Consider the following 26,568-nt stretch of genomic DNA (forward strand, 5'->3'; position numbering starts at 1 on the left):
CAACGACTTGAAGTTTACCACCCTGCAACGTTTCTTCCACTTAAGAATTAAAATCCACACAGTACCATGTTTCTGTTAAAATAGTGAATTCAGAAAATAAATACCTCGAAACTTAAAGAATACTTGTCTCTCATAAAGAAGGACAACCGACTCACATTTATAGCCTAGGATAAATACATGCACCTTGGATGAATAATTACTGCCCACAATAACTGTGGTATAGAAACCAGCGTGACTCATAGGGGGTTTTAATTTGGTAACAAATAAACAAGCAATGCAGGTTATTTTTAATTTAAAAAAAAAACAAAAAAACAAACTGTCTGTTTCCTCATATTCTCCAATAAAGCACACAGCTGTGCTCTTCTATTTCATTAATGTGTTCCACCAGGCATGACTTCTAAATGATTATCAGCAACCAGTCATCAAAGATCCTCTACGCTGTAGGAACTGAACTTCAGTCACACAATCTTTTTACTTAATAAAATCTGTACTCTCCGGGTAGAATACTGAAAACGTTTAAACACTTTTACAAAATCTATGGATTGTAAATACAAAATGTGCAGTACAAAACAGGAAACTGCTATTTACAATTTTAGTAATGCACAGTACAAAATGAATTGTGAGACTGATCCAACATGTAGGCAGAAAGAGAACACCAGCTCCCCGGAGATCTAAAACAGAAACCCAAGGCACCACAGGCAATATACAGCATTAATAAACCTGGCAGAGAAGGGTTTGCTATTTAGCTACTATTGTCACAGTAATATTGTACCTACATGAACAGATAATACAATCATGCTACACATTTATCACACTGACTCAAAAACCATGACATACAAGACACAATCAGGTCCTCATCTGAACTTACAGAAGCTGTTAACACCAGCCTTCTCCCCCAGCCGGTTCTGTGTCGGGTAAAGATTACACTGCATGTTAAACCAGCTAGATAGCCATGCATGCTACGGTATGTTGTCAAGCTATGTTCAAGAGTGGGCTGGTTATTATAAGCTCAAGTCCAAACCCCAAAGCGTTGCAAAATAGACAAATAGGAACCTAGACTTGAACCATCACAACTTGAGAGACTACCTGATTAACCTTCTTTAGCAGCTTTGCTCTTTTCAAAGTAACTGCTGATAACGTCTTAAGCTATAACAACCCAGTCTAATGTAAGTCTATGCAAATCTGAGGCAAGTCAGTGGGCTATTACATGTCCTGTTGCCAGGACTCCCCAGTATTAGTAGCAAACTTACAATAACAAAGAACGGAGACTATAAAAGATTACTTGACAATGACTTGCCCTTTCCAATGGCCTTTCTCTTGCAGAGGATAGGGGCTAGAACACAGCTCAGTCATACAATTGAATACAGTGCTGAAAATGTATTGCTTAACAAATACATACACAATCCTGCTTTTTAAAATCATCAAAAGGGCAAGAAATGGAAAAGATTATTGAACAAAATTGGTATCTGTAAACCACCTACACAAACACTCCTACTAACACACAACGGCAAACCTTATGCTGCTCAATATAGAACACAGCACTGTAAGATGTCAAGCACTACAGTGTCATTTTTATCAGTTAAAACTGGAGTGCAGCAGAACAAAAACAAACCCTTGGGAATATGACCCATGTCAGTCCGTAAATATAGATTAATTCAGCTGTCACTTAACCTTGGCTCCCAACTCAGCTAACGTAACGCCTAATTATCTCACTACAGTATAAAGTGGTATTGTACAGTAATTATTTGCTGAATACTGCAATGCTGGTCTATATATATATATATATATATATATATAGATAGATAGATAGATAGATAGATAGATAGATAGATAGATAGATAGATAGACCAGCATTGCATATATATATATATATATGCAATGCTGGTCTATCTATATATATATATATTGAAGACACAATGATTGTAAGGTTTAACAAGACAGGAATTAGCAGACTCACCTGTGTGATTCTGCAAAAAACAACACCAACAACCATTCCTAGCATACTTGTGCCAGGTTATAAGATGCCAGTAAGATGGATCATTCTTGGATGGTTCACATACGTGTCCCTTCGTGAGGACAGCAGTATTATTAAAGCTGGGTAATAAAAGCAAATAAGGTATATAAAAAAAATAATAACCATATAAAATAATAAGTAATCTTGTACACAACAATCCTACACAAATTTTAAGCTTGAAGCAAATGAGAAATGTAGGGTTAGATACTGAGCAGTAATATGAATGTGTTCTTACGCTCTTTTTCAGTCTGATCCCTCCACGATTGAGGCATGTGCTTGCTGTAAAAGAAACTCACACTTTCTACCGAGACAATGAGGTCTGTGACTCTTCAGTTTAACTCTCAACGGAAACCCTGTGTGGGAGGTAACTGCCATTAAAATGTTATCTCTTATATTAAATATCACAGCTGATACAGTATAATAACTTAAATAGGATAAATAAATAAATAGAAGATGTGTTAAAAACAAAACTTATGAATGTGTGCCTGTAACAGGGGGAGACCTGTGCTGACTCTTCTGATGTGTTCATAGTGCTGCAGGGAGAGGGCAGCAGCCCGTCAATATCCGCCTGTCAGTCATGGCAGTGACACGGAGAGGTGGGAGAGTGGGTGTGTGGGCTTTCCGTTTCTCTGAGTGGCTGAAAGGCGGTCTTGGGGGAATTGCTAGCCCTATAAGTTAACATTCTGCTGTTCCCTCAGGTCTGCCCTCTGAGACGTAAAAGGTGTGCGGAAGCGCTGGAGAAAAAGCTGCGGGGACGGAAATCCCAACAAGAAAAATAAATAAATAAATAAATAAAAGAATTAGCGGTAGCGGGGAAAAACCTTGGGCAGCCCCGGTAAACAGTGTATAGCAGGCTGAGGGAGCCGCTAGTGTAGGACGGAGACCCGGGCCGTGCGGGTAGCGACGGTTGGGGTGAAGTTGCCGAATGCAGCACCTTTTATTTGTAGTTTTGTTTACTGTGTTTTATTTTCCCTGTTCCTTTCGCCTTTTGATTATTATTTGGTTTGAAACTCTGTATCCTGTACCGCCCCCGGTATAGTTGTGTCTCTGTCGCTACCATATCTTGTACGGCAGACCACAGACAACAGCGCCCTCTGCGGGCTGAAAAGAAATTAAGCTCCCATAATAAAACTGGGCACCTGTGCGGTGTTCCTAAATTACTTCTCTGTGTCCTGTGTGTCACTGAATTACCCACCACCCTTCCACAGTGCCACATAACTTTTCCATTTTTGAGTGCGTCTTTAAAAATGGCTCAGTAGGCAGAATTTGGACAAAATGAAAAAAAAAAAACTTTAATGGGATAATTGTACTCATAATATTTACTTATATTTACTCTTATGGAAGAATAAAGATATAAAGAAGAAAGCAAAACATAATGCTTAACAAAATGCTTTATCATGCAAACTGACTTTGAAAAGATTGCTGTGTGCTATGAAGTCCATACCACTGAACAGAACTGCAGTGTAGGGCAAATGTTATCTTAAAAAAAAAAAAAAAATACACCTTAAACTCTCTGTGGCTCCAGCTGACTCTTCCATCGTGTGCATCAAATTTGATGTAAATATCAGTGTTTTGTTTTGTGTGGTTCTGTGTCTATTTAAAGCTACAGCATTCATGTGCCCACTAAAAAAGACAATTCATACCTCCCATTAACACCTCTGCACAGAACAAGGACTCCAGTGCGAACCTTAATGGAATTATGTTGTGGGAGTCCCCAGTAATTTTAACTTTAAGTTATATTTAAACAAGAAAACATAAGAGGGGGTGTAAAAAAAAAAAAAGTGACAGTCCTCACCAGCTTCTCTTTCTTGAAATATTCAAACCAGTCTAAAGCATGACACAAAGCTCATCGAATCCTCATGTTGTTCACATTTCACTTGACGAATATCTAAATGAAACAGTAAAACAAAGAAAGACAGACATCTGAAATGTGTGTCACGCTGCAATAAACTAAAACCGCAAATGCCCCCAAATGAGGAGTCTGAGCCCTGATCTGGAGGAAGGAATGAGAGCACAGTGAAAGTAAAACTTGTTTTTTCATGTGGCAAAGTCACATCGGGGTTCACTCGGGTTAAATGAGAGAAGGTTAGAAATTAGTTTCTCATTTGAAAACTTCTTACAAAACATTCAGACCAATACTTAAGCCTGTCGCATGAATGTTGAAATCTATATTTACACACCTGCCTAGTCTGTGGATTATTTTACAAAAAGAAACAGACATTCCCATTGCCTGTTATCTGTGTAGCTTCAGAGAATATATGGAGATTAAGCTGGTATATGAACTTCATCATTGAATGAAATGGTTGTTTTTTGTGCACTGTGAGAATAGCCTTTTTGTCACACTGCTGTATCATCACCAGTTTGCATATGGCTAAGAGATTTAGCAAAAAAGAAAAAACTGTTTCTTAATTATAATAGATTGTATCTTGCATAAAAAAACAGCTTAACATAGAATGGTGCTGTGACATTTCCATATCATCCTTGACTACATAACATCCTGAACAGGGACGTACAGTTTGACCTTTCATCTGCCTACAATCTTGCATGTGCAACCAATCAGGTTTTTTTTTGTTTCTTTTTATCTCCCCTTCAAATTTACATGCCCAATTTCTTATGATATCTAGAGCACTGCTGGTCAGTTCATTCTCAATGGAGAGGGACAGCTGTGTGGTGTGTTAAAGAGTGACTCACTAACTTAGTGCTGATGCTGCTGCTGAAATCCATAAATCTGTCACACGGGATTCCTGAGGGGATTAGATGAGATGTGATGCCAGCACGTCATTGCTCTCTACTGGTTTTAGGGGGGACCCTGGGAAAAGAACCCAGTGGTCTAGGCCTGTTCTTATTGGGTAGCATTCATATTGTAAATCTTCCACCATACTTTGCTCTAATGAGTACTTTTGCTGAGAACTAGGATTAGATGGGTATGGAAACCAAACTATCTTCTCCTCTCCTCCAGAGAGGTCTCTTCAGCATAGGGTTGAGGCATGTGGAGAGGGAAATGCTTGCAGTATAGGGTTGAGGCATGTGGAGAGGGAAACGCTTGCAGTATAGGGTTGAGGCATGTGGAGAGTCTATGGTTTGGAGAGTTGAAATGTTGAGCGCCTAAATACACCACCCACTCAATATATCGTGGGTGTCGGGGTCCAATATAAAAAAATGATCTAGACAGCATTCAAAACTGGGCAGACACATGGCAAATGACATTTAATAGAGAAAAGTGTAAGGTAATGCACACAGGCAATAAAGATGAGCATTATAAATATCATATGGGAGATACTGAAATTGAAGAAGGAATCTATGAAAAACACCTAGGAGTTTATGTTGACTCAGAAATGTCTTCATCTAGACAATGTGGGGAAGCTATAAAAAAGGCCAACAAGATGCTCGGACATATTATGAGAAGTGTTGAATTTAAATCAAGGGAAGTAATGTTAAAACTTTACAATGCATTAGTAAGACCTCACTTAGAATATTGTGGTCAGTTCTGGTCACCTCGTTACAAAAAGGATATTGCTGCTCTAGAAAAAGTGCAAAGAAGAGCAACCAGAATTATCCTGGGTTTAAAAGGCATGTCGTATGCAGACAGGCTAAAAGAACAATCTATTCAGTCTTGAACAAAGAAGACTATGCGGTGATCTGATTCAAGCATTCAAAATCCTAAAAGGTATAGACAATGTCGACCCAGGGGACTTTTTTGACCTGAAAAAAGAAACAAGGACCAGAGGTCACAAATGCAGATTAGATAAAGGGGCATTCAGAACAGAAAATAGGAGGCACTTTTTTACACAGAGAATTGTGAGGGTCTGGAACCAACTCCCCAGTAATGTTGTTGAAGCTGACACCCTGGGATCCTTCAAGAAGCTGCTTGATGAGATTCGGGGATCAATAAGCTACTAACAACCAAATGAGCAAGATGGGCTGAATGGCCTTCTCTCGTTTGTAAACTTTCTTATGTTCTTATATCCGAATCCACAGTATAGCGAGGGGCGATATAACAAGGGGTGGGTGTATATGTTTTTTTTTTTTACCTGATACTAATGAAGTCAATCATTCTAGAACTAAAAACCAAGCCTACAAAGCATGAATAATAGACAAATTACAGTCTGGAAGTTTTAGTGATTCAGTAACAAACTGCACACTTAAAGAATGTTAGCCTCTCATTCATTACTATAATTATACTGCTTTCATTTCTGCTTTAAATGTTGCATTACACTTTGTGGTTTAATATCCAGGTGCTAAACTTATTTCTGTTTTTCATATTTCAACAAAGGAATATTCATTTGCATTATCCACCCGCCTGATATTGTAGTGTCATAAATCAGCAGTTTAGAATGCTTCACCACCATACCTGTATAAACGTTATTGTATGTATCATAAACTTTGTCTGCTCCACTGACCGTTGATGTCACCCACTTCATTATTCATAAGCACCTCTAAATAAAAGTATGTTATGAATGACCATTTATTATATATATATATATATATATATATATATATATATATATATATATATATATATATATATATATATATATATATATATATATATAAAATACATGGAGGCTATATTTGCATCCTGAGCCATTTGAAAAAAAGGCATAATACCACAGTAGTGACGTCAAAAAGTGATAATTCCTCTAGAGGAAAATATACTTGAACTTTGACCCATTCGACTCCTCGAGACCATCACTTTCAATTCAAACACAAAATGTCTCGTTTTCAATCATTCGACAACACCCACAGTACAGAAATGTTCATTAATGATCAACAAAATGAGAATACGTTAAAAAATAATGATGTAAAGCTGGTACATTCGTATCTCAGAGAAACTGGAGAGGAACGGGAAATTAAAACAAGGTAAAGGCAATCATCCAAATAAAGCTGAAGCACTAACGGATAATGATATAGAACGTCTGTACAAAACTGAAACACTACGTTTAAAAGAACCCAACTGTACTGCTGAACAATGTCTTCTTTAATATTAGCATCACAAGGGTATCCATGTAATATAAAAAATAATAGATGGGCCTCTTCATTGAGTTACATGAAAATAATTCCATCTTGGGTTTCTGTGACAGTTTATAAATTACTTGACCTTCGGTCTCGTAATTTATGACGTCACAGAAACCCTAGATGGAATTATTTTCCTGTAAATCGCTGAAGCCCATCAATTATATATATATATATAAATATATACGCACACATACGGCCAAATGATAACTTTTATAATGTGGACCATCTATATTTTCTGTACTATTTACAGTATAGCTAAATGTGTGTGGGGGGTTGTGGGTGCTGTGCTGATGGATATGCAGTTCATTGAAACATAGGTCCCGTCTACTAAGCATTTGTTAAATGTTCCATGGCACTTGCTGATATAAATAATAGAGATAATGTTTCTAGAACCCTGGTCAATTATTTTTCCCTATGATCCTTTACTTCTTGTGTCTCTGTTCATGAGCAGGGACGCTCAAAAAGGTCTTTCTGACATTGTCAGGGAAGCATGTCAGTTCAACACAGTCTCCAATCAGGCGAACTGAAACAAGGCATGATCACAGTTACTAGTTCATCACAGAGTGTGCACGGCTTGTATCTTGTAATAAAACGCATCGCATGCCGCAAATTAATAGGCTCCCAAGCATGTCTATGCTAGCAGCAATAAATAAACAGAGACTACTTTAAATGACAAGTAATAATTCCTCATGTTTGTTCCTGAGTCATAATATAAAGAAAATATTATTTTATTGTAAAACATTCATTGTAGCAGAAAAAAAAACGAACCCATGATGCAGCTCTTTTTACTTATAGTTTCTAATATAAAAAGGATATAAAAAAAAAAAAAAAAGATTCACACTTTTTGCAGAGATGACTACGGTAATGCCCAACCAAACAAAACCTATGCAATATAGATTTCTCAACACAACCTTTTAAAAAATGTATTTTTACACTTGGATACTCCTACAAAAAATTAAACAGTTGCGGCAGTTTTATACTGTTAAAATGATTGTATTCCTCTCTGAAAAGAAAGGAAGAAGGAAAGAAAGCCAGGAGAGACAGGCTGTGCTATTTGCAGCACAAAGCTGGCTGCAGTTCCATGTAGGATGTCTGCACACAAACCAGTTCCTTTTACAGCACGGCTCGGTTCTTGGAAGGCATGATTGATTCTCACTGCTGGCGATGAATGGTACTGCATCCAAAAGCATTTTATTCACCTCTCCATCTCTCTAGCCCCCTGATATGACTACTGGAAACTGGATGAGCCTCACAGCAGACTGAATGATAATGCAATAAACTGTTCCCCTAGTTAAGAGAAGTGCAAAGACTGTGTGATAGAATTCATATCAGAGGCGGTTTATTAGCTCTGAATAACATGATGCCCTCCACCCAAAAGGTCTTCTTTTCCACCACCCTCTTAGACTTCTTTAGAGACCACGCATTCAAAGTTTTCTACTGCTGTTCACTAGTGACGCAAGATGTACTGAAGGTCTACCTTATACTGTGCTCTCACTCAATGGGCTGTATGCTGTGTTATTGGATTGATTTTCCCAAGCCAGGCTGCTTCATGCGTATTTGCTCCCTGTCACTAACACCATAAGGAAGGTAGTGGTGTATTAAAACAGTGCTGTTATAAAATAGAACTATATATAAAAAAAAACAATGATTTAATTGTAATGTTTTTACTGCTTCTTGTCCTATAGGTGTCTCATCATGTCACAAAGTTATTAGAACACATCATATCCATAATCCCCAATTTAAACAGGGCATACAGTATGTGCGATGCACACTGGTGTATAATTATGTTACTGGGAGGTCTATGGGGAGTGGAAAAGGAGATTATTTTTATGTTGCCCATTAGGGTAAGCATCTTCGATGACAGTAAAGGTTGTTTCAATGGCACCAGCTGTGGTATGCTATGAGGAAAATGGAAGATCGTGTTTCTGAGCTGAGGCAGGACACCCCTTGAATATTAGATGATGCATCCTACCGAATAGCTGTGTTTCATCCTGAAGGGGGATTTTTAAATGACCTAATCCACTCCAGTTTGCCTACAGCCCAAACTCCTCAGCCAGTACCCTTTAAAAGCGTTCTGTTATGCAAATGTATTAAAAGGTTACTGCAACAACCCCTGCATGATGCACCATGGTAGCTGCTGTATTTTTTGTTTTTATTCCAGTAAGGAGTGTCTCAATGTTTTCTTCACTTCACTCGAAGTACAAGCACGAAACTCTTCAGTCAAATCTGATCATGTTTGCTCATTTGATGCAATGTCTTACCCTATATAAAATGTACAGTAGTTCTAGCAAGTCTAATATTTTTAATAAACCACATTTTTTAAATCGGATCTCATATATACATACAGTGCCTTGCGAAAGTATTCGGCCCCCTTGAACTTTGCGACCTTTTGCCACATTTCAGGCTTCAAACATAAAGATATGAAACTGTAATTTTTTGTGAAGAATCAACAACAAGTGGGACACAATCATGAAGTGGAACGAAATTTATTGGATATTTCAAACTTTTTTAACAAATAAAAAACTGAAAAATTGGGCGTGCAAAATTATTCAGCCCCCTTAAGTTAATACTTTGTAGCGCCACCTTTTGCTGCGATTACAGCTGTAAGTCGCTTGGGGTATGTCTCTATCAGTTTTGCACATCGAGAGACTGAAATTTTTGCCCATTCCTCCTTGCAAAACAGCTCGAGCTCAGTGAGGTTGGATGGAGAGCATTTGTGAACAGCAGTTTTCAGTTCTTTCCACAGATTCTCGATTGGATTCAGGTCTGGACTTTGACTTGGCCATTCTAACACCTGGATATGTTTATTTGTGAACCATTCCATTGTAGATTTTGCTTTATGTTTTGGATCATTGTCTTGTTGGAAGACAAATCTCCGTCCCAGTCTCAGGTCTTTTGCAGACTCCATCAGGTTTTCTTCCAGAATGGTCCTGTATTTGGCTCCATCCATCTTCCCATCAATTTTAACCATCTTCCCTGTCCCTGCTGAAGAAAAGCAGGCCCAAACCATGATGCTGCCACCACCATGTTTGACAGTGGGGATGGTGTGTTCAGGGTGATGAGCTGTGTTGCTTTTACGCCAAACATAACGTTTTGCATTGTTGCCAAAAAGTTCGATTTTGGTTTCATCTGACCAGAGCACCTTCTTCCACATGTTTGGTGTGTCTCCCAGGTGGCTTGTGGCAAACTGTAAACGACACTTTTTATGGATATCTTTAAGAAATGGCTTTCTTCTTGCCACTCTTCCATAAAGGCCAGATTTGTGCAGTATACGACTGATTGTTGTCCTATGGACAGAGTCTCCCACCTCAGCTGTAGATCTCTGCAGTTCATCCAGAGTGATCATGGGCCTCTTGGCTGCATCTCTGATCAGTCTTCTCCTTGTATGAGCTGAAAGTTTAGAGGGACGGCCAGGTCTTGGTAGATTTGCAGTGGTCTGATACTCCTTCCATTTCAATATTATCGCTTGCACAGTGCTCCTTGGGATGTTTAAAGCTTGGGAAATCTTTTTGTATCCAAATCCGGCTTTAAACTTCTCCACAACAGTTTCTCGGACCTGCCTGGTGTGTTCCTTGTTCTTCATGATGCTCTCTGCGCTTTAAACGGACCTCTGAGACTATCACAGTGCAGGTGCATTTATACGGAGACTTGATTACACACAGGTGGATTCTATTTATCATCATTAGTCATTTAGGTAAACATTGGATCATTCAGAGATCCTCACTGAACTTCTGGAGAGAGTTTGCTGCACTGAAAGGGGCTGAATAATTTTGCACGCCCAATTTTTCAGTTTTTTATTTGTTAAAAAAGTTTGAAATATCCAATAAATTTCGTTCCACTTCATGATTGTGTCCCACTTGTTGTTGATTCTTCACAAAAAATTACAGTTTCATATCTTTATGTTTGAAGCCTGAAATGTGGCAAAAGGTCGCAAAGTTCAAGGGGGCCGAATACTTTCGCAAGGCACTGTATATATGTATAAACCACGACGGGCAGTGCAGTTCCCATGATATATACCAGTGTAATATAGTCCTACATTTAATTTAATTTATTGTTCATTTATTGTGAATTTCTGCATCGAAAGTGTCATCTTGAAACTAGAGGACTGAGCACAAACTAATGATGTGAATGGTCTGGACAGAGTTTCAAATAACACAGAGAAAGGCAGGAGAGCAGCTGCGATGGAAGCTGAAGCCAAATCTTGAGGTGAGTTTGTGACCTTTTTATATGCGAGGCACACACACACACATATATACATATATATATATATATATATATATATATATATATATATATATATATATATATATATATATATATATATATATATACAGTATATACACACACACAATGCCTATAGTAAGTATTCACCCCCCTTGGACGTTTTCACAGTTTGTTGTGTTACAACCTGAAATCTTGATGCATTTCAATGTTTTTCCTTTTTTCCTTGATTTACACAACCTACTTCAATGTGTGAAAGAAATGGGGGGGGGGGGGGGGGGGGGGCAAAAATTTATTAAAAATAAAAACCTGAAAAGTCTTCATTAGATAAGTATTCACCTCCTTTGCTATGACACTCCTAAATAAGCTCAGGTGCAACCAATTGTCTTCAGAATTCACACAATAAGTTAAATGGTGTGCAATAAAAGTGGTTCACATGATTTCAGATTAAACACACCTGTCTCTGTAAGGTCCCACAGTTGGGTATTGCATTCAAAGCAAATATACTACCATGAAGACCAGGTACTCCACAAATCTGTATGGAAGAGTGGCAAGAAGGAAGCCATTTCTGAAAAAAAGCCCATGTAAAATTCCGCTTGGAATTTGCAAAAAGGCGGAGACTCTGAAAGATGTGGCAAAAGATTCTGTGGCCGATGAAACAAAAATTGAACTATTTGGCCTAAATGCAAAGCATTATGTCTGGCGCAAACCCAACACAGCCCATTACCCAGGTAACACCATCCCTACTGTGAAGCATGGTGGTGGCAGCATCATGCTATGGGGATGCTTTTCATCGGCAGGGACTGGGAAGCTTGTCAGGGTAGAGGGCAATATGGATGGAGCTAAATACAGGCAATTCCTTTAGGAAAACCTGCTTCAGTCTGTAAAAGACCTAAGACAGGGACGGAGATTCACCTTTCAGCAGGACAATGACCCCAAGCACACAGCCAAAGCGACACTGGAGTGGCTTAAAAACAAGAAAGTGAACTTCAGGGAAATACTGCAAGAGAACCTGCTTCAGTCTGCTAAAAAACTGAAGCTTGGGAGGAAAATCACCTTTCAGCAGGACAATGATCCCAAGCACAAGGCCAAAGCAACATTGGAGTGGCTCAAGAACAAAAAGGTGAATGTCCTACAGTGGCCCAGTCAAAGTCCTGATCTCAATCCCATTGAGAATCTGTGGCACTATTTGAAAATTGCGGTCCACAAGCGTCGTCCAACCAACCTGAACAACCTGGAGCAAATCTGCCAAGAAGAATGGGCCAAAATCACTGTGTGCAAAGCTGGTACATACTTACCCCAAAAGACTTAAAGCTGTTATTGCAGCGAAAGGTGGCTCTACCAAATATTAATGTGTGGGGGTTGAAAACTTATGCAAGCAAGATATTTCAGTATTTTATTTTTCTTAAAAATATTTCCCAACATAAAACCAATGTCACCTTACAATAATTGATTTTGAGTTTCTGTGTTTTAAAATAAAATATCAAACAAAAGAAAATTTCAATGTACCATTTGTAATTCAGTAATATGAGAGAATTGGTCAGGGGTCTGAATACTTTTGCAAGGCACTGTATATATATATATATGAATCAGTGATTGGAAATCCTGGCCTGTGATTAGTTAAAACCTCTTCATAGGAGGAAAAATTGATTGAACTATTGCCCTAACATCCTTACACCATCGGGCAATAGTCTCCGTCTGTCATGTGATTGGTTCACATCACTGTCAGTTCTGCCCCTTTTCAAAGGAATGCCTTTCTCCCCAGCACTCTTCACATGAGAAAATGACTGAACACCAATTCTGAGAGTTAACAGAAAATTAATTACAAAACATACTACAAATGAAAGATGCTCCAAACACTAAAATAGGGATTAAAACATCACTGTCACTGTTTTCTGAGTTTCTGAAATTCAAACAAATTCAACTTGACGAAAACAAATATGACGGGTGGGATATAAACTGGATTATGCAGCAGTGGCAAACCAGACAGAGACAGAGAAAAACTTTGCTAACTATACAGTATCAAAGTAAAAAATATTTTCTGTTATTTATTTATTTACTGATGTTGTATCAGCTATATTTAAACAAAGTATATAAAGTCAATATTTATTTATGTATGGCAAGAAAGAAGCCATTACTCAAAAAGCCTCATCTTAAAGCACGTATGGATTTTGCGAAAAAGCATGTAGATGATACTGCAGACTGTGGAAAAAGGTTTTGTGGAAAGACGAGACAAAAATTGAACTTTTCAGTTTAAATACCTGGCGCAAGCCCAACACTGCACATCACCCAGTTAACACCATCACAACTGTCAAGCATGGTGGTGGCAGCATCATGTTATGCGGATGCTTCTCTTCAGCAGGGACTGGGACGCTTGTCAGGACAGAGGGGAGAATGGATGGTGCAAAGTACAGGCGAATCCTTGAGGAAAACCTGTATGAGTCAGCTCTGGTGAGGAAATTCACATTTCAGCAGGACAATGACCCGAAGCACAAAGCCAAAGCCACACTGGAGTGGTTGAACAAGAAGAGAATTAATGTTCTTTAGTGGCCCAGTCAAAGTCCTGACTTGAATCCAATCGAAAATTTATGGCGAGACGAAGATTGCAGTCCATCGACGATCCCCAACAAACTTATCAGAACTGGAGCAATTTTCCAGTGAAGAATGGGCAAAAATGTCACCATCCTACTGTGCAAAGCTAGTAGAGACCTATCCAAAAAGACTCATAGCAGGAATTGCTGCAAAAGGTGCTACCAAGTACTGACTTAAGGGGCTGAATACTTATGCAACCAGTAAATTTCATTTTGTACATTTTCTTTGCAAGTTTAGCTGACATTTAACCTCCTCCTCATATAACAGTGTTCAGTTTAACCACTACAGCTTTGAATAAAAAAAGTTTGTTTGAAAAACTGTGCATACATTATTTGGAATTCAAAACAAAATGTGAAAACTTTGCAGGGGGGTGAATACTTCTGCAAACCACTGTGTGTGTGTGTAATATATATATATATATATATATATATATATATATATATATATATATATATATATTGTACATAACCAGAGACCCATGGTTATGTGGACATTGTCCAAATTAATTAAAGGTTAATGCATTCCCATAATAAAACTAGCAAAAGGAGCTAACATTTAAATCTAGCTAGATTCAAATAAGTGTTTCAAAAAGCCATGACTGAAAATAATGGAACACCGTTATCTGATAGCTGGGCAGTTTTCATGACTGAACAATTACAGAGTCTACACAGTCTACACAACAGCAATGTCGTGGATAATTAATGGCTTACCACAAAAACCTATGTTTACGCCAGAAGTGTGAATGAGAAAATGACTCAAAACTTTTTTGTTAACAAAATAAACAAAAGAAAGTGGTCTGGGGTCACACGTTAAGCTGCTGATTCTTTTCAATTCCTGAGCCGCAGCGTCACAATGACAGTCATGCAGGGACAGAAGCACTGGTTCACAAAACTTTCCGTTTGCATTTACATTTACATTGTTCTACAGAGTTGACTTTACACTTGAATTATTGAAAGGTGCTTCTTTAAATAAACTACTAAACCACTCCAAGCCTCAAAGTTGCACTTAATAAAAACCTACGCATAGTATGCATTTATTATACAGTCATGTGAAGTGAATTACTGAAACTGAGGAAGAATATCTACCAGAATGATTTGTGTCTTCATTTTAACCACTTGTATCAATATTCTGCAACTACAGCTACAGGCATTTCCAGTACTGCATTCTTTCTCACCTGCAATTATGTTATTTTTTTATTGCTGTGCTCAGCTGCCTACACCCTGTGTGACTGAATGACTCAAAAACAAGTCCAGTCAAATATTATTACAACAGCAGACATCACCGTAGGCATGCAATCGCAGCCATGGAATTCATTTTGAATCAAAAAATGAGAGGCTGTGGACTGCGTTGACACAATGTGAGGACCACAGCCTGCGTTCAAAGGGGAGCTTTGGATGCAGAAGAGAGTGATGGTATACACACTGATGGGATTGTGTCTTTTCTTTCTGAAACGTTTTGTATCTTGCTTGGGCGGTATCTGTAGTTAACAGTAAAACATTCCGCAATACCAATATATTAGCAGCCTCGTAAAGAAGTACGACGTACACAAATCCATTTCATCCTTTTGAATGTATTCCAAAGTAACTACTATCATCTGCTTACAGTTTAAACTTTGCGCGAAACATCGTCAAGGGACAATCAGAGGAAATGGGGTTGAATACCAGCCTGAAGTCCTAAATGCAGGGATGGAAATAAGACTCCCATTGCATAGCAGTCACAGATGACCGGTTATGGAGTTCTCTAGAAATCCTTGCAGGCTGATGTTCTGTTAAATCAGTAATTTTACTATTGAAGCAGAGAATCGGTGAAATCGACCTTTATGTATAAAAAAAACCCACCAGACTTTTTATGCCACTGAAAAACGTCTCATTTAGCGAAACCCCTTTATCATATTCAACAAGCAACAAAACCATGGTTACCAACATTCTAGTTGAAATAACATTTGGTCACCTTTACCGATTAAAATAAAAAAAGTAGCAAGCCTATATATATATATTATATGAAAAGACCTAACTTCTGTTATGAGAATGAGTTAATGCATCTATCTAATTAAAGCAATGTAACAACACAGGAGTACTGGTATATGCATGGGAAAATGTCTTATAGATCTGTGAGCTGAAAGTGATACACTGATGACTCATTCTTGCACAAACTGGGGGTTTATCTGTTGTGAATCAGGCTACTGGAAATGTATTGAACTCAAAGACAAAAATGTGCTTAATTTTACAATATGGGAACAAATACATGCATGAATAGCTGTAGTAGGATACCTGGTTCTTATGACATAATAGAACAAAGGTCAAACAAAGGACAACGAGAGCTCTTGACAAGACAGCTTTCAAACTGAGAAACCTTGTTCTAAAGGTTAGGTTTTAGCACATTGTTGTTTTTCTATAGATATGACTAGGGCCACTGATAAATTGTGAGACTGGCAAAGTAATGAAGGCTACTCAGTTAAAAGTAAAAGAAAAAAAAACAGCACCTTGCAAATGAATTGCATTTGCTTCTTTCTTCTCAATCTATGTATTTTTTTGTATAAGATGCGAGCCTTGAATCACCTAGATTTATGTGAATACTCTCAAATTGATTCTATAGCATTCTAGAGTACAGAATTAGCAACGGTATATTGTACAGGGGTGTACTGTATATTCTCGCTTTACTGAATAGAATTCAAGACATACAGCAACAGCTACACTTGCAAATTCATTTCCAGTCCATGCTAACCCCTCTGATAACAATTAAGGCATCACCAGAAGCTGAATTAGGGATCCTCACGTCACTTTGTTTTGACCCCTTGTTTTTCCACTGGAATCTCTGGATTCTCCAGCAAGCCTGTTATTCCCATCCCAAGAGCAGAAAGGGTTTAGGTAAGTAAGGTTTCATAATTCAGATATAAATACATTTGAGAGGCATGCTTGTTCATTTACTATACATGAATCGATATCAGAACTTCAGCCATTCTAGTCCACTTAAAATGAAAGTTCTGTGAACCGAGCCTTCTATTAAAATCTCTGCATTTATCATTAATTATGCATGTCATAACAACAACTATGGTGTTTTTTGGTAGTTATATACAATTAATATTTCCATCTCCTAAAATCTGACTTTGCTTGTGCACATGCTATAATAAAGCATTACTTTAAAAAAAAGGAAAAAAAAAGTTATAAAATATTATAGAATGGTATACATGTTAATTGGAAACTTTTCTGAAGATTCCCGCAAATCTTTTTTGACTGCATATACTTTACAAAATTGGTGAGAACTGGCACGAATTTGCAAATCCACATTTAGATGCATAGATTTAAATTATTCTTACAGGAAAAGAGAAAACTTTGCATATGTACTTTTTCATTTTAAAGCAGGTGATTATTTATTAAACACAATTAAACAGCGCCCTGTAGAGACACACTAATCTTTTCCAGCATGTGCCTGTATTAACTCAGAGACAATGAAATGTTTGGCACTTCGCGCCAGGTATTGATGTCATACACTCCTGCTAGACATGATCTATCCTACTGACTGAAATTATCTCACTGCAGTGCAATTAATCTAGATCACATCGCTCAACAGTCTCCAACTCATTCGACAACTATTAGCGCTGTGAGAAATGCTGCCTTTGAATACATTCTTTAAATACGTATCATTGTGTTTACAATCTGAAAAAACTCAGAAAGTTATTTAACTTTCTGAGGGTATTACAATTTCTTAACAGGTACATTCCTACTATAGCAGCCAATAGCCTCAGCTTCAAGGAAGGTACAGTATACACTTACTTCAGCCTCTTTCTTGCTCTGTCCTTGGAAGAGATCCGGCACCTCAGATACTACAGAACAGCCATAATGATGGTGAAGTGCATTTTCAGAAACCATTTTCTATGCAAAATGCATCTTTTTGATCTGTAGCTCTTGCTTGAAAGGCCAACCATAATAAGACAATGTGGGGGAAAAAATAATTCAGTAACCCTAGCGCCTCACAAGCCATTCATAATCTCTTTGCTACTTTTTAGTACGTAGTTTGTTTGTTTTTAATGTATTTCTGTATCTCATGAGGTTTATTAAAGCTTTTGAAAAGTGCAGTGCTGGTATATCCAATAAGCCCCTGGGGTGTGTGCGCAACAAGTCCCTGGTTCAAAGCACTGGGGTGTATTGCATCAGGTCACTTGTTTATGCCACAGCTCAGACACTCAAGAGAAGCTGGTTTACACAGCCACCTGGCATAGAATTAAGAAGCACTGGCTATGCTATCCCTTTGCAACCACAGTAGGGATGTACACTAAGTACCTGTCCCGCTGTATATACTGTACATGCAATCTCTGTTTAAATAAGCACCTGGTTCACCAGTCACCAGATTGCACACCTTGTCTCCCGCAGTAACATGGTTTCCCATTGCAATCAGCAGATTATGAAAATCACTTAGAAAAGGATGGTGTTATCATACTTTTTTGTTAACAAATTAGTCACAGACAATATGCAGAGAGGCATTGGCCAAATCTGTTTATTTTGTGGGATATTAAATTGGAACACAAAAATAACTTAACAGAAACCGTGAAAAAAGATTAAATACTATGTTATTCATCTTTTCCATTGGGAATTGTTTGCATGCATTTAGATTGTAATAAGGACCAGAAGGCTACTCTGTTTAACCTACCATTCTACTCAGTCTAGAGTACAGGCACTGCACTGTATGTAACTTCAGCAACGTTACAAGCACTGCACTGTGTGTAACTTCAGCAATGTTACAAGCACTGCACTGTGTGTAACTTCAGCAATGTTACAAGCACTGCACTGTGTGTAACTTCAGCAATGTTACAAGCACTGCACTGCGTGTAACTTCAGGAACGTTACAAGCACTGCACTGTGTGTAATTTCAGCAATGTTAAAAGCACTGCACTGTATGTAACTTCAGCAACGTTACAAGCACTGCACTGCGTGTAACTTCAGGAACGTTACAAGTACTGCACTGTGTGTAACTTCAGGAACGTTACAAGCACTGCACTGTGTGTAACTTCAGGAACGTTACAAGCACTGCACTGTGTGTAACTTCAGGAACGTTACAAGCACTGCACTGTGTGTAACTTCAGGAACGTTACAAGCACTGCACTGTGTGTAACTTCAGCAATGTCTTACTAGTAGGGTCATCTCAAGGGTCATGATTGTCAAGCAACTGAAGCAGGAATCATGAATATCCTTCAATGACAAATTATTAATCCAAATGTTGCACTAACTCAGCCACTGTGGTGAAACCTGAAGAGTTTATATTGTATTTGTTAGATCCGTTCTTGTTTTGTTGCCAGCTGCTTGAGAGAGACTGATAATTAAATTGGGTTAAAGCATAATACATTCTGAGCTGCTATTAAAATAAGAAATCCACAAAGAAAATGGAAACCACAGATACCAGGAAGTACTCGTTCGTTTATACACTCCAGGTCTTTAAAAGGCAAAGTGGGTGTTTTTCTTTTGTTCTAGCACATGGCTCTGCAGCTTGCTTTCTTAGGCAATACCTTATTTCTGCTTCTGCCCAAGAGCTTATTTTGCTCTCATCAGTCCACTAACCCAAACTACCTCCCAACTGCAGAGAACTGTATGGGGTACAATCAGGCCATTTTCACAGAGTACCGGTAAGCTGTTGCAATGTCAGATTTGTGGATAATAGCAGAGCAGCACTAGCCCTGAGACTGCATTAGCCAAATGATACCCGAGAGTTCCGACACAAGCAGGGGGATCCATACCTCATTTTCCACTGCATAAAGCTCAGTCTGACTTAAGTTCATACAGAAGTTTGTCTGCACTCAATTCTCTGGACCCCAATAATTGAGTCATTTAATATGTTCCTACTCTAACTAAAGACATTTAAATAGCGGTCCATACATAGAGACAAACCAGCCGTCCTTTTCAAGAATACGCAAGTGACCTAACTCTTCTCAGCGGGTCCAGGATATGCTATCTAATCAGTTCGGTAGCACTTGAGTACATGTTGTAACACAATGCAAAGTAAACTACTCCTGCACTACCTACTCCTTTCGTTTCTGGCCAGGAGCCCAAATTGTGTCACCTACTGTAGACATTGCAGAATGCTTTCTCTGCTGCCGCTGACATCAATCTGGAGGCTTTTGACCTTTTCATTCTTAGCAATCCCATCTTTCTTGTTACTCTACCGTGTGCTGTAGTAAAGTTGCAACCTGCATTGCAACTTTGAGGCTCCAAAAAACAGGGAATGGGATGCGATACATATTTATATCTATTTCTGGTCTGTTAGAATCAACAAGCAGCAGATATCTGCTGCCTAACCTCCTTATCGGGCACCTAGTAAGATGTGCACTGCCTTTAAGGGCTGGTTTTAGCAGGTTAAAACGTCTAAAAGAACCTGTTATTCCAGATTTACATTGGTTCACATATTCTGTGCACTGCGATTAAATGTTGCTTAGGAGGACACAGTAAAAGAAAAGTGAAGAATATGAGCCAATCCTGTTCGGTGTCGACAATGCTAGATCTTTCTTGCAGAACATGGTGCTCACCCTTCTTTTCAGTAAAACCTGGTTGGTTTTGTTTTGCAGAAACAGAAGTAAAACCGGGACTCTGTGTTAACAGGGGTTTTGTTTCCTGGAGTCAGTTAGATTTTGCTGCCGAGGTGTTGGTTACACTGAAAACTGCTGTCTCATACTACACTGAGGTCAGCAGGTGACCTACTTTCCAAACGAAAAAAAAAGCTGAGAAAAGAACGTGAACCTACAGCACCAGCTCTCCTTAGACACAGCGCTCTTCAGAATCACATTGTGCTGTGCAAATCTCAACCTACCAGGAGTGAATTCAGTATAAATCAGAGAACATGTGCTGTTCCGCTTTTCTGAACACCTTTTCACCATTCTGCCTCTCAGACTCTATTTCTATGGCATGCTGGAAATTAAAAAGCTGCTGTCAGCAAAAAATAAAAATAAAAATAAAATGTAATGTAATGTCTTTTCAAGGAGACACTGAATGCTGTTTTAAAGTGCTGGAAAGCCTTTTGCAAAAAACGTGTTAAAAAAAAGTACTGACACAAGTAGGTCATACAAGGGATAGAACATCAGGAAGACAGCAGAAGAAGAATCGGAAGATTATGTTCACACTTGTATCTTACAGTTATGTTCAGGTTCAACACAGGGCAGCAAGTTTCAATCAGTTTGTCCATACTGTAGTTCTGCAGTGTTTTCTTCTTTTGTAGGTGCTGGCAAACTGGAAATGGGTTACGCTACAGTAGTATCACAGAACACTGAAGACTTTTCTACTGAATCAGATTACCTATGACCCACCACAATGTCTCTCTTTGAATGAGGCCTGGTTGCTGCCTAAGTACAGTAACACCCAGTTCCCCATTAGCATGTATTCTGTATCTGCTCTACTTAAACCACAATGACACTGACACACATATCAATCTGCGGCCATTAATTTAAAATGATACAAACAGTTTTAACAAAAACTTTATTTTGGTCTACATTATGTTCACCAGGTTTAGAATTCAGTAAAAAAAAAAAAAAAAGTGGAAGTTTACATTTTAGGCAGCCAAACAAATGTAAAATGATACTGTATACAGTATACTGCGTTATAAACTTAAACAGTAAAACACAATCTATAACAAACAGTAAATAATCTAGCTGTGCAAACAATGCCACTTTCTGTTCAACTGAAGAATGCAGTGTGCCGCTGTTCTGTAACGCAATCCAATATCACTGTCTCGATAATAAATAATAAACGCTATTGGTTACGTCCTTTCTAGAGGTCTTTCAGTGTCTTGTATTGATTAAAGATCAGACAAGCAACCCCCTCTGTCTACAACCATCCCTCATCATTAAACCAAACACCTTGACACTGAAACTTAAAAACAAATCAACCCAAAGCAGGTTTAACAAGAAACCCCTACAGCTGTCTGTTCCTGCAAAAACTACAGAAATTCAGCCAAAAACAAGAAATACTAGTGCCGATAATGGATAGAGAATAGGAGCTTACTTCTACACAGAAATCTGCTGTAAAAATGCAACTGCCGCCCACCTTTTTTTTCCACCTTTAATAAAAATGCATTCCATACTGCTATGTCAGACTTTTTACATACAGCACTGGGGGAATATATTTCTTTTTTAACACAATTAATGCAGGCACAATGCAGCACCATATTCTGAATTCACTCAATGAGACAATATTTTCCTGCTAGACTGCCCTGTAATTGATTCCAGTGAGATGAAGCTCTTGTGTTGTCTGCAGATTGCTGTAAGTCTGATTGTCATTGAAACTGCACTACTGTAGCTGTAGGTGCAATGTACTCTACCGACTGTTTAAATTAGGAGTGTCCATTTTACAAGACAAGCAGAAAACAAACTGAGATGTGACACTTCAGTACAGCATTAGTATCGACACATTGTGGGTTTTTTTTGGAGATCAGTTATTACATGGACCGAGTACTCCGTTGATATTCAGGGGTACTCAAGTATTCTGGATAGTAACATTAAAGCATACTGTAGCTTTAGATTCTGTTTTTAATTAGGAAACGAACAGATAAATATTTGAAGGCTTAAACATATCACAGTTGTTTAAAGAGCCAGGTATTCGTACGGAAAACACGGACAAAAACAAAAAAAACCTTCTTAATTGTGGACATCACTTACTAGTAGTTATACCGTTTAAAAAGGACACACAGTACAAGTGTCATTTTGTGCTGCTTGCTCTAGTAGCATACAAATGCATTTAACAGATTAATATAAACTATAGGCCTACACAACATATTTTGCTGTCTTTTTTTGTTAAAGAAAACAAAGAGATGCATGAAAAATAGAGCATTTCCACCTATTACACATTTATGGAAATACATTAGTATGCTATGATGGAAAAGGCTGCATATCTTTGGAAGCTGTATGGCTCCCGTATCTGCAGTGGTCAGGTAGGGTAGTATATATAAATAAAGTAAAATTAGATGTTTTCAGCCACGTACAGCAAATGTAATAGCACATCTAAAAAAGCATATTGGTCCTTGCTATTGTATGCCACTTGGGTTGAGGTTCTATTCTAGTTCAGATCTTTCATTACTTGCAGTGTGTTTGAATTGGCTTGCAATCTTGCACTGATAGTGTGCTGAAATATGAGCACAGATCAGACAGACTGCACAATCCAACAGTATCCCTGGCAATGTTACATCAGTTCTTTCAAGTTGCTTGAGCTACAGTTAAAGTAAGGAACTTTGCTGCAGGTGTACTGCGTGCTAAAAGAAAACCTGGTAGTTTGTTTTTATCAGTTCATCTTCTGACCGTTTGCAGGCATACAGTATCAGATTATCACTGCAGCTGCAAATCCATCTCTTCCTTTCCTTTAAAGCTGCAAACTGAAGACATTTTAAAGAATATGTTCAGTTTTATAAAACTCAAATGTTGTAATCGTCTTTGTACTTGGTGCTTGGGAATGAAATAGGTGCTTGAATGCTGTGTTGTTGGGCAGCATAATAAGGTTGTCTTCTTGAAGGGGAGAATTTGAAACTGCTGGACCAAGCTACATAAAGTACATTACAGATAATCTCCACAACTGCATAAGCCAAAGTAAGATCTTGAAGCTGGCTCTCACTGCACTGTACAGATATAGCCAAAAGTTTTGCACCACCTAGAATTTTAAGATTCAGACAAAACTTAAAAAAAACAAAAAACACTATATGGACATAATTGAAATATTTCATTTAACATCATGCAATCAAAGAAACTACAAAATGATATTGCAAGTCTACTTGAAGCCATAATAGTTGTACAGTATTTCATGTTAGATTTCAAAATGTCAAATTTGTTAATTTTTGTCAGTTTTTCATTAAGTATATGGAAAACTACAAAAGGTATTTAATTCAACATGTTAACTTAACATTATTCAGCAGGTTTCATTACATTTTATTAAGCAAAACTAAAGCAAAATCTTCCACCACCTCTGTATGTTGTGTATATATATATATATATATATATATATATATATATATATATATATATATATATATATATATATATATATATATATTCACAGGGCAATGCACTGTACTAGAATGAAGAAAGCACAATCTGGCTCTTTACTGCAATATCTTCCAAGCCACTTGAGATTCAGTATCAATATTTTATTATCCATCTCTAACACATGTTCATCTTGACCCCAGAAGCACTGCTAGAGGGCACTGTGGATTGAGTGCTATTGGTGAGCATAGCAGCATCATTGAGCTGACTGAGAGCTCCATCACCACCCCATGATCTAGAGTCGCTGACTCAGTACTGTTTGGAGAGAGGGTTCAATGGGTTCAGCCTGTTAAGAACTGATTGCTAGACTGCATTCCGAGACTCGCCATCCACACAGCAATTAAGCAACCTCCGGGCTCCACTGGGGATTCCTGGGTTTCTCTGCAGCTCTGAACTGCAATAGGCTTTTAAATTCTGAGGTACAGTATTGCAAATGATTAGTCCTTTACTCGGCCTGCTAGCATTTTAAAGAGGGGGAAAAAGAAACTGCTTCTCCATGTTAACAGATGTCTGAATTTCCTCTTTGGTGTCACATAACAGTATTTTATTTTTTATATAAATACATACGGTAAATCAAATACATTTTTTTATGTTGTATAAATTAGAGTTACACAGATGCCTTAAACTGAACGGGCTTTTCCGTACGCAGATAACCATGATCTCTACCTTGACAAAGACTACAGTACCATTACAGCATGGGGCACCACCTGGAGTGACTCCTAATCACCTCTATCAGATGGGTATCCAGCCCACCAGCAGATCTCTAAAAAGGCTGGCTTTTAAAGACTTGCTGTAAATACTGTACGGTTAATATATGACCTTATTATTTGACACCGGTTTTCATACCACGGTTGATATTCATTCAAGTGCGTTGGATTTCTAAATTTAATATCATGAATAATTCCTAACCTTTCATATTTCAGTGTTAGGAGACAGTTTAGTTTGGTTACATCAAAGGACTCAAAGATACTGGGTTGGAAACTCACCTTAGTCACAGTCGCACAGTGTGAACCTGTGACTCACTGGACCTGTGTGTTCGTTTCCACTCACTTTCAGAATTGGGTAGCCCTGCCCACCTGGAACAATAATGCTGTATTTCAGTTGCGCTATCCTGAGAAAGCAATGCCTCGGTATCCATCATGCATATTTATACACACTGACAAACCTAATACGGTAACACTTTAAAATAATGGCCACAAATTCATAATTAATTCCTACTAAATACTAACCTGGCTATCTTTTATTTATTTTTTATTTTATAAATTTAGTTGTTGCCAATTTTTTTTATTATTCTCTCCCAATTTGAAATCGCCAATTATTTTATTATGCTCAGCTCACCGCTACCACCCCTGCGCTGACTCGGGAGGGCGAAGACGAACACACGCTGTCCTCTAAAGCGTGTGCCGTCAGCCGACTGCTTTTTTTCACACTGCGGACTCACTATGCAGCCACCCAAGAGCTACAGCGTCGGAGGACAACGCAGCTCTCGGGCAGCTTACAGGCAAGCCCGCAGGCGCCTGTAAGCCGAGGACGGTGCGGTGAGCCGAGGACACCCTGGCCGACCTAACCCTCCTTCCCCCCGGGCGGCGCTGGGCCAATTAAGCGCCGCCCCCTGGAATCTCCCATCCTCGGTTGGCAAAGGAATAGCCTGGACTCGAACTCGCGACGTCCAGACTATAGAGCGCATCCTGCACTCCACGTGGAGCGCCTTTACTGGATGCGCCACTCGGGAGCCCACCTGGCTATCTTAAGCAGTTCTGAAATAAATTGTTTTGAATGCAGCCCTGTTCATTTCATTGCCCGTATTTATTCCATGTTCCTTTGTATCAAATGATGTTGATCCCATGTCTAAATCCCCTTTCACACTGGCATGCTCTACCCAGGTCACAACCTACGCGGGTCAGGACCCGTTGTCATGCAGGTCGGTTACGCGATTTTCACACTGCTTTTGAGAAAGCAGGGTTGACCTGGGTGACAGACGCAAGTAAACAATACGCGTATCAAGGCCCTGGAAGTAGCTTGTTACAGACGCTTCCATCCAAGCTTCTCTGGATTGAACTGTCGGCCCAAATGTTGATTAGAGCAAATGTTTCTACATCCCTGCTGCGATCTGGCTCATAGTGTGTCTCAAGCAACAAAAATATGGCTAAACAGAATAAACAAAAACAACATTCTTTGCAGAAGTGAAACCTTCACACAGGCGTGGCTGTTTGTTATTTCATCGGCCGTCATGCATTTTGTCTCGCTCAACCCGGGTCAAAGCGCGTCAACCCACATCCTGAGGTGGGTCGCTGGGACCCAGGAACGTGGTTTCACACTACGTGGGATTGTGCCCCGGGTAGCCAGCATACCCTCTTACTCACCCACCAGGGGTTTTGTGAGAAGTGTTAATTCATACATGAATGCACGCCTTATACACATGAAACATGGAATAAATACAGGTAATGAAATGAACAGGGCTGCATTCAAAATTATTTACTTCAGAACTCAGAGGATGTGTATAAGATATTCATGTGTTATTCCTGTGGTATGCAGCCGGAATTCATTATGAATTTGCGGCCATTACTTTAAAGTGTTACCCATAAGACTACTTAGAACCAGTTTGGAAATACTTCAGGAACTACTAGTGAAAATATCTATGACAAAACAACGAAGAAAATGACCCTATCAAACAAATTCATCTCCATGCTGACCTTTTATTACTACAGTAATTTAAGGT

The 26,568-nt window shown here is 38.6% G+C and overlaps 1 protein-coding gene across 4 annotated transcripts in view; it reads right to left on the reverse strand.

Moving 5' to 3' along the window:
- The window catches only part of LOC117402439 (transcription regulator protein BACH2-like), an 87,862-nt gene that overhangs the window by 34,681 nt on the left and 26,613 nt on the right, over positions 1–26,568 (reverse strand). The window contains exon 2 of one of the 4 annotated variants that reach the window (XM_034003573.2): positions 24,836–24,925. The exons of 2 other annotated variants lie outside the window; for them this stretch is intronic. The gene's annotated coding sequence lies outside the window, so the exon portion shown is untranslated. Of the gene's footprint in view, positions 1–3,809; positions 3,875–24,835; positions 24,926–26,568 lie in introns of those variants that run through there. One more of the 4 variants, XM_059023557.1, reaches the window with a different exon arrangement.

This window comes from Acipenser ruthenus, chromosome 5 (assembly GCF_902713425.1).
Source record: "Acipenser ruthenus chromosome 5, fAciRut3.2 maternal haplotype, whole genome shotgun sequence".
NCBI classification, from domain to species: Eukaryota; Metazoa; Chordata; class Actinopteri; order Acipenseriformes; family Acipenseridae; genus Acipenser; species Acipenser ruthenus.